Below are 8,672 nucleotides of genomic sequence, written 5' to 3'. Positions count from 1 at the left end.
AATTGCACCGGGTGAGAGATGATGGCTCTCTGAGCCTACGGTGAAGAGTACTTCTGATCCAGCAGGTGGTGCTAAGATCCCTCCCTATATTACTTGAATGATGAGTTGACTTATTCCTTATAGCTCCTAATGATTTTAAGGCCATTGTTGGCAAACATTACTTCTGCTCCAGCAGGTGGCCATGAAATCCCTCCCTATATGACTTGACTGACCAGTTAGTTGATGGACTCCTTATAGCTCTTAATGATTTTAAGCAGAGTGTTGGCCACATGACTTCTGGTCCAGCAGGTGCCTTTTATTTCAACGCCTCAGGCAAGTAAAATGTGCAATACGTAGCTTTTAGACGGGTTAGTTAACAACATACATGGTGAGAAATGTAGAGGTGCGCGTATATAATAAGCCATTTAACAGACGCTTTTATCCAAAGCGACATACAGTCATGTGCGCATACATTTTTACGTCCCGGGGATCGAACCCACTACCCTGGCGTTACAAGCGCCATGCTCTACCAATTTAGCTACAGAGGACCACGAATAAATATATCAATTGTGCCTTTTTGATGGAAATATGGAGGTGGGATTTTGGAGATCAAGTCATAATTTACGCGCGTTCTCTGCAAATAAGGCGGGCCAGCTGGATGTCCTAGGACACGATGGTCACCCTCTTTGCGTGGATGGCACACAGTTTGGTGTCCTCGAACAGACCGACCAGGTAAGTCTCGCTAGCCTCCTGCAGGGCCATCACAGTGGAGCTCTGGAAGCGCAGGTCGGCGATTTTTCTCCACAGGCGCTGGAAGGGCACAATGCGGATGAGCAGCTCAGTGGCCCTTTGGTAACAACGGATCTCTCTGAGACACGGTGCCGGGCCTGTAACTGGGAGGCGCTCCTGCGCACAGACTTGGCGTTGAGCTGCTTCCTGTAGGCTTTGCCAAGGGTGGATTTGCAGTCGGAGTACAGCCTCGAAATGCCCATGTGAAATGTATAAAGCCGGCAGTGGCATCTGCTGATTGGACACCATCTCCCCACCACCCCGATTGGCCCGTTACGGAGGCCTCCTCTGTCGGCTATCGGAAGGGATGCTTTGCTTCTTTTTTTTAGGACCGCGCGCCCAACACAATACACTGGGCGCCCAAAACAATAGTCCACTAAGCGCGTGCGTACAATAGCACACTGCTGGCCCTTTGCGCGCAATAATAGTTGTCAAAGTCAAGAGTGAAATCTTGTGTTGTATTTTAATGCTAGCCTGTTATGGCAAACGAGGCCAATTGTACACTGCCTGCACACAACTACACACTGCGCACCGGCAAAAGCACACTGTGCGCGCGCAACAGCACACTGACGGCCCTTTATGCGGAATATTAGTCTCCAAAGTCCAGAGTGAAATCTTGTGTTCTAATCTAATGCTTGCCTGCTATGGCAAACGAGGCCTAGTAGGTGTTATTGTTCATTCATGGCCTCATGTGGGAACATGATATAGTGCAATGTATGTAAGAAATAGTCGACATAATTGTGTATACACCCACTCAATTGGTTGGCTCTTAAAATAGCCTTTGGAGGTTGAGTTGTCAAGTTGAAGCCGCAGTAGCGAATTTACTTGGCTTTGACGGTCTTCTTGGGGAGTAGGTAATGGGGAATGATGTGAGGCTTCTTGTTTGCACGGGCAATGTCTCCGACCAACTCCAGGATCTCAGCAGTCAGGCACTCGAGCACGGCAGCCAGGTAGACTGGTGCGACAGCGCCCACACGCTCGGCATAGTTGCCTTTGCGCATCAGGCTGGGCATCTCGTAATCCATCTTGATTTAAATGTTCATGTAAAATTTGTTCCCAACATTGAAAGAATGTCTGTGTTTGTGTTATTTTTTTTCCAGCAAGATGAAGGGGGTGATGTCCTGCAGGACCTAGCACAACATGTAAGGAAAATCGTTGTGTACTAACCTCTACATGCTCTGTAAGTAGGAAAACCTGCAAAATCGGCAGTATATCAAATACTTGTTCTCCCCACTGTACATACAGAGGTGGGTAGAGTAGGCAAAAATTGTACTCAAGTAAAAATACTTTTACTTCAGAATAATATGACTCAAGTAAAAGTAAAATGTAGTCATCCAAATAATTACTTGAGTAAGAGTAAAAAAAGTACTTGGTGAAAAAACTACTCAAGTACTGAGTAACTGTTGAGTTACTTGAGTTTATTTTTTAACACAAGACAACAATCAGACAGACAAAAATACAAAATAATCATCTTTAGGCAAATTATAGTTCATCCAATTAATTAAATAAATGAAAATGAATTACAAAATAGCTTAAATTAAAATAATTCAGGTAAATTCAAGTACTTATCAAATAAAATAATAATAATAAATAACTAAGCACAAGTAACACACATTTCCAAACGTTTATACTTTTTTTTACTAGGCAGAACTAGAATGAGGCAGCCCATAAACTGTGTATGTGTGTAATTCCACGGTGATTGAACAACATTTACATTTTACATGATTTAGGAGACACTCTTATCCAGAGCGACTTACAGTTAGTGTATACATTATTCTTCTTTTTTTTCATACTGGCCCCCCGTGGGAATCGAACCCACAACCCTGGCGTTGCAAACGCCATGCTCTACCAACTGAGCTACCTCCCTGCCGGCCATTCCCTCCCCTACCGCTGTAGCTCCTGAGTGGCGCAGTGGTCTAAGGCACTGCTTTGCAGTGCTAACTGTGCCACTAGAGATCCTGGTTCGAATCCAGGCTCTGTTGCAGCCTGCCGCGACCTGGAGACTCATGAGCGGTTCACAATTCGTACAGGGTAGGGAAGGGAATGGCCGGCAGGGATGTAGCTCAGTTGATAGAGCATGGCGTTTGCAACGCCAGGGTTGTGGGTTTGATTCCCACGGGTGGCCATTATAAAAAATATATATGTATTCACTAACTGTAAGGAAAATCGTTGTGTACTAACCTGGGAAATTTACGTTAAGGATTATGTTTACCAATGGATGACAGTATTGACTCAATACGGGGTTTGCTTTCCCCTATCCGTCGCCTTTTAAATGTCTGACATATAACCGTGCTCGAGAAAACCACAGGTAGCATAATGTTTTTCAGCAGATTTCGTGCGTTTCTGTGTGAAAAGACACAAATTTATGTGCTACTAAATTCGTGCGAAAAGACACCAATTCAACACACAACAACCATAAACGGATAGCCTATTTTTCTTTATTTTCTTTATTATGGCTAATTGAACGTTATGAATATACAGAAATGTTGTCTTTATTTAATAATGTTTCAAACATTGTAGTTGTATGCCTATGTACTGTTTGAGATTTTCTGAACATCATTTGTGAGAAAATACACACATTTACGTGCAAGTTATTTCGTGGGAAAAATTGTTTTATTAATGCTAACGCTGTTTTCTATGCTTGATTTCGATTAATACTTTGGGATACTGGTGCACTTTTGGTCAGAAAGGCCCCTTTTCCGTGTAGGCAACAGTACACGATTTTCTTCATAATGCATTTCATATTTCGTAGAGTCTAAATTACACAAATTTCTTCATTATTCATTTAATACATGTTAAAGAGGTTAATGTAAAAATAATGAAACATGTCGGCTTCCAAGGCCTTTCTATTGTGGTTATGTCAATCATATTATATACTTAGGCTATTGTAACGCGTTAAACCAGTTAGCAAGTCAGAAATGTCCGTTTCCTAGTACCGACTAGCACTTGAATGCTGTATTATGCCAACTTCACATTCTCGTGGAAAATGGGAAGTTGTAACTCCCACATGATTGTGTTCAAGTGGTTTTGAAGTCGGAACAATTCTTAAACCAATAAGATTGGCAACAACATTTTCACTATTTCTCACTTGTAATTCCTACTTGGAGGGTCATTCAAGTGAAACTTCCCAGTAGGAACTAGGTATTTCCGATAACTCTGATAGCACCCAGAACACGACATTAATATGTGTGATCGACAACAGTAGGGTCTGGGTCCCGGCGTGTCCAGTCCCCATACCCATTCCATAGGAGTGAGTGTCAGTAGTCTACTATATGTCCGTGCTATGTGAAGTAAGTATGGTGATTATTATTAAGGTTCTGGTCGTCTGAGATACCAACAAGTAAGGCTATACAACATACAATATCAATAAATATATATTTTCTCCTATTAGTGTATTTGAGTTTGTTCTGTCGTTTCTGGATGATTTAATTGAAATTGCAACCAACTTTCTATGGCTTGTTTTAGATATAGTGATATTTGAGAGATTATTTCATTTCAAATAACTGAAAGTGAGAGGTTGGAATTTGAATAAAGGGGGGAAATGCCATTACTGAACATGTGGTGATTAGAACAAAATATTTCACTCTTGACTTTGGCGAATATTATCGCCCGGCAGTGTCCTAATGCCTGCGCGCAGTGGACTATTGGCATCGTTTGCCATAGCAGGCTGGCATTAGATTAGAACATAAGATTTCACTCTTGACTTCAGCGACTATTATTGCGCATAAAAGGCCGGCAGTGTACTTTTGCGCGCACAATGTGCTTTTGCCTGCGCGCAGTGTGCAGTTGCATCCGCGCAGTGTACTATTGGCCTCGTTTGCCATAGCAGGCTAGCATTAAATTATAACACAATATTTCACTCTTGACTTTGGCGACAATTATTGCGTGTAAAGGCCGGCAGTGATCTATTGTTTTGGGCGCGCAGTGTATTATTGCGGGCGCACGCAAAGTGTATTGTTTTTTGGCGTACAGTGTGTTTTATGGGCGCGCAGTGTATTGTTTTGGGCGCGCAGTGTACTGTTTTGGGTGCGCGGTCAAAAAAAAAGAGAAGCAAAGCATCCCTTCCGATAGCCGCCAGAGGAGGCCTCCGTAACGGGCCAATCGGGGTGGTGGGGAGATGGTGTCCAATCAGCAGATGCCACTGCCGGCTTTATACATTTCACATGGGCATTTCGAGGCTATACTCCGACTGTCTAAGAAGGAAGCTAGCGCCATGGCCAGAACCAAGCAAACCGCTCGCAAATCCACCCGTGGCAAAGCCTACAGGATGCAGCTCGCCGCCATGGCTGCGCGCAGGAGAGCCTCCCCGTTACAGGCCCGGCACCGTGTCTCAGAGAGATCCGTCGTTACCAAAGCTCCACTGAGCTGCTCATCCGCAATGTGCCCTTCCAGCGCATGGGGAGAAAAATCGCCCTGTTCTTCAAGACCGACCTGCGCTTCCAGAGCTCCGCCGTGATGGCCCTGCAGGAGGCCAGCGAGGCTTACCTGGTCGGTCTGTTTGAGGACACCAAACTGTGTGCCATCCACGCAAAGAGGGTGCATATCGTGCCCTAGGACATCGAGCTGGCCCGCCTTATTTGCAGAGAGCGCGCGTAAATTATGAACTGATCTCCAAAATCCCACCTCAATATTTCCATCAAAAAGGCACAATTGATCTATTTATACGTGGTCCTCTGTAGCTCAATTGCTAGAGCATGGCGCTTGTAACGCCAGGGTAGTGGGCTCCATCCCTGGGACCACCCATACGTAAACATGTATGCGCACATGACTGTAAATCGCTTTGGATAAAAGCGTCTGCTAAATGGCATATTATTATTATATACGCGCACGTCTACATTTCCAACCACTTCGCCGGGAAAGAGCGACGCTACCAGCTACGGAAGAGACACCAACGGCCGGGTGAGTCCATTCAAAGCTACGTGGAAAATCTGAGGGATTTGGCTAGCTCTTGTAACTACGGGACACTTCAGGACGAGATCATCAGGGATCAGTTGATAGAGGGGACGTTATGTGAAAAGACATGGGAGAAACTGCTTTTGGAATCGGATAATTTACAACTAGATGGAGCTATTAAATAGCACTCCAGGTTGAAGCGGCGTTGGAATGCTCTTCAATGCTAACAGACAGCTCTGCAGCATACACTCGGCCCCCAGCCATTCTCACACAGCAGCTTCAGCCCGAGCAGGCGCACTACAACGATCACGCGCTGCGCACGCCCTCCCACGTCGATAGCTGCATGGACACAGACACCGGCATGCCCGTGCAGCAGGCACACAGACAAACCAACAGAAGTAGCTGTGGCAACTGTGGGGCTAGCTCTCACAATTCAAGGGCTTCAAACTGCCCAGCCCGTGGGAAAATATGCAAGAACTGTTCAAAATACAATCACTTTGCGAAAGTGAGTGTGTCGTTCGGCCCCTGCTACTAGCTCGAAGTTGTCGATCATCCAAGTGTCAGACTGGGTCCGAGCCCGACGGCCTCAGCAGTGCAACAAAATGCCCTCATTCAGGTCGGACCCCTTGCAGGTCAGTCGACAACTGGGGCCCGCCATATTTCATGATGAGCAATGGATCACGCTGGCACGTCAGCCGCCTCAGAAAAGTCCCTGCCCCTCGAGGAACACAAAGGCACACAAAACAGACATGCAGGCCAGAGACGCCACCGGATGGACCTCCTCCACCACTACCACCCGAGCCCCAGCCTCTGTGGGCTCCCCAAGGGCCAGATCCACAAGCGGTGGCGGATGAAGAAAGGCCTATGCGGGCACGAACTCGCCCTGCTTATCTGAGGGACTACCTAACCTCTTTTCATTCTTAGGCTCCGTTAGGTGTCTTAGTCAACCTCCAGGTTAATGGACTGAACTGGCTAGTTTGGAGAGTCCATCCGTTTAAGGGTTAATGTTTATTTCTTACAGGTATCACTCTAGGTTCTTGCCCTATGGACATTTTATATATGGTACCAGTCCCTGGTTTTGGAAAGGGGGGGAAATGTTATGTATGGTACGACGTGCTGTACGTCGTACTGTACGTTGTTATGGTTTACGACAGTGTGCTGCTTTACGGATGAATGGGTTGTCAGAATGTGTGGCACATGTCATTAAACGACAGAGTGATGTACAATGTGAAACTGTGCAGATGTCCGTTCTTCTACAGCTAGGCTAGATATAACAAATATGACTCAAGTAAAAGTAAAAGTAGTCATCCAAATAATTACTTGAGTAAGAGTAAAAAAAGTACTTGGTGAAAAAACTACTCAAGTACTGAGTAACTGTTGAGTTACTTGAGTTTATTTTTTAACACAAGGCAACAATCAGACAGACAAAAATACAAAATAATCATCTTTAGGCAAATTATAGTTCATCCAACAATAAAATAAATTAAAATGAATTACAAAATAGCTTAAATTAAAATAATTCCGTAAATTCAAGTACTTATCAAATAAAATAATAATAATAAAAAAATAAGCACAAGTAACACACATTTCCAAACCTTTATACTATTTTTTACCAGGCAGAACTAGAATGAGGCAGCCCATAAACTCTCATAAACTGTGTATGTGTGTGTCTCCACAGTGACAGAACAACAGAAGGAAACACAAACATTTCATACCAGGTATGCTGAACAGAAAACTGCACACCAGAAGGAAGCGGTCAACATAAAATAATCAATAGGTGTTGATTAGGCCTACTCAGTACCTTTGTATTGCATGGCAAGCAACAGCCCTTTTTCTGTGTGCCTAGAAATTAATACTCTGATCTGTGATTAGGCCACACTGCACATCTCACTGAGCAGAGGAAAAGAGCAGCAATACACATCAACTGAAAAAGCACCAGTCCATGATAGATGGCCAAATAAAACAATATTGCAGGCCTAGTATCCCAGAACACAAATTAAGCTGAATGCATGTTCTCTAAAAGGCATCAGAGGAGAGTGATGTAGTTGTAGATGGGGCATTATGTTTACTTCCAGCTCCAATATCTAACAAGAAAAGTCAGCAAAAAAAAAGTCACACTTAATAATAATAATAATAATAATATGCCATTTAGCAGACGCTTTTATCCAAAGCGACTTACAGTCATGCGTGTATACATTTTTTTTTGTGTATGGGTGGTCCCGGGGATCGAACCCACTACCTTGGCGTTACAAGCGCCGTGCTCTACCAGCTGAGCTACGGCGCTTGTAACCCCCCCAAGATAAGCAGCATAAAGCATGTATGATGTGTCTTTACAATGGAGTTATACATTAATAGCTCTGTGCTCTCTAGCACAACCATTACACAGTTAAGGGGATTACACGCTTTGCTCAAAAGCAGCTGAGAGAGGAGCAGCTTCCCCCATCTAGACTCCCACAGACAGACAACAGATTTGGCAATATTCTAACCTTTAGGCTGACACTGGCCCTTTGACTGGTTGACTTCAGTCAACACTCCAGGAACTCTTTGGCACAGTAACATGAAAACCCTTTTATATTGAAGGCCCCACTGGGAGTTTGTGTGTGTCAAAACATGCAGAAACAAACTATTTCACCAAAGAATCGCTCAGTGATGTCACTATTAAGCTTCAACAGTAGCTGGCTCTCAAGGTTCTTGCTGTGAAGCTGTGATCGTTTAGCAGTGAACAGGAGTCCTGCATGACTGAAAAGTCTCTCACAGGCTGCAGATGCAGGAAGACCTGTGTTGACTTTGAGTGACAGCTTCTTGATGCGAGGAAAGGTGTGGAGTAGATCCATACCTGCAGGGGACAGACATGAAAGGTACCTCTCCAGCTCTCCTACTTGTGATTTTCCCAACTCCATGGATGCAAAGAAGTCGTCTTCATCAGAGAGGCCGCTGTTTGCGCTGGTGACATCATCCAAGTCGGTGTTGAGGTGATTTCTGATGTAGTCAAGGCCTGTGGGTTTTAGGGC

At 44.5% G+C, this 8,672-nt stretch overlaps 2 pseudogenes; one reads left to right on the top strand and one right to left on the bottom strand.

Annotated features, from left to right (window-relative positions):
• Positions 1–600: 600 nt before the first annotated feature.
• Positions 601–971, bottom strand: LOC121549194 (annotated as a pseudogene).
• A 4,010-nt stretch (positions 972–4,981) lies between these two features.
• On the top strand, positions 4,982–5,364 carry LOC121549196 (annotated as a pseudogene).
• The last annotated feature ends 3,308 nt before the right edge of the window (positions 5,365–8,672 follow it).

The sequence above is a fragment of the Coregonus clupeaformis genome, unplaced genomic scaffold, assembly GCF_020615455.1.
Source record: "Coregonus clupeaformis isolate EN_2021a unplaced genomic scaffold, ASM2061545v1 scaf0367, whole genome shotgun sequence".
Lineage (NCBI taxonomy): Eukaryota > Metazoa > Chordata > Actinopteri > Salmoniformes > Salmonidae > Coregonus > Coregonus clupeaformis.
The sequence above is the reverse complement of the archived record's forward strand: the minus strand, read 5'-3'. Positions and strand labels throughout refer to the sequence as shown.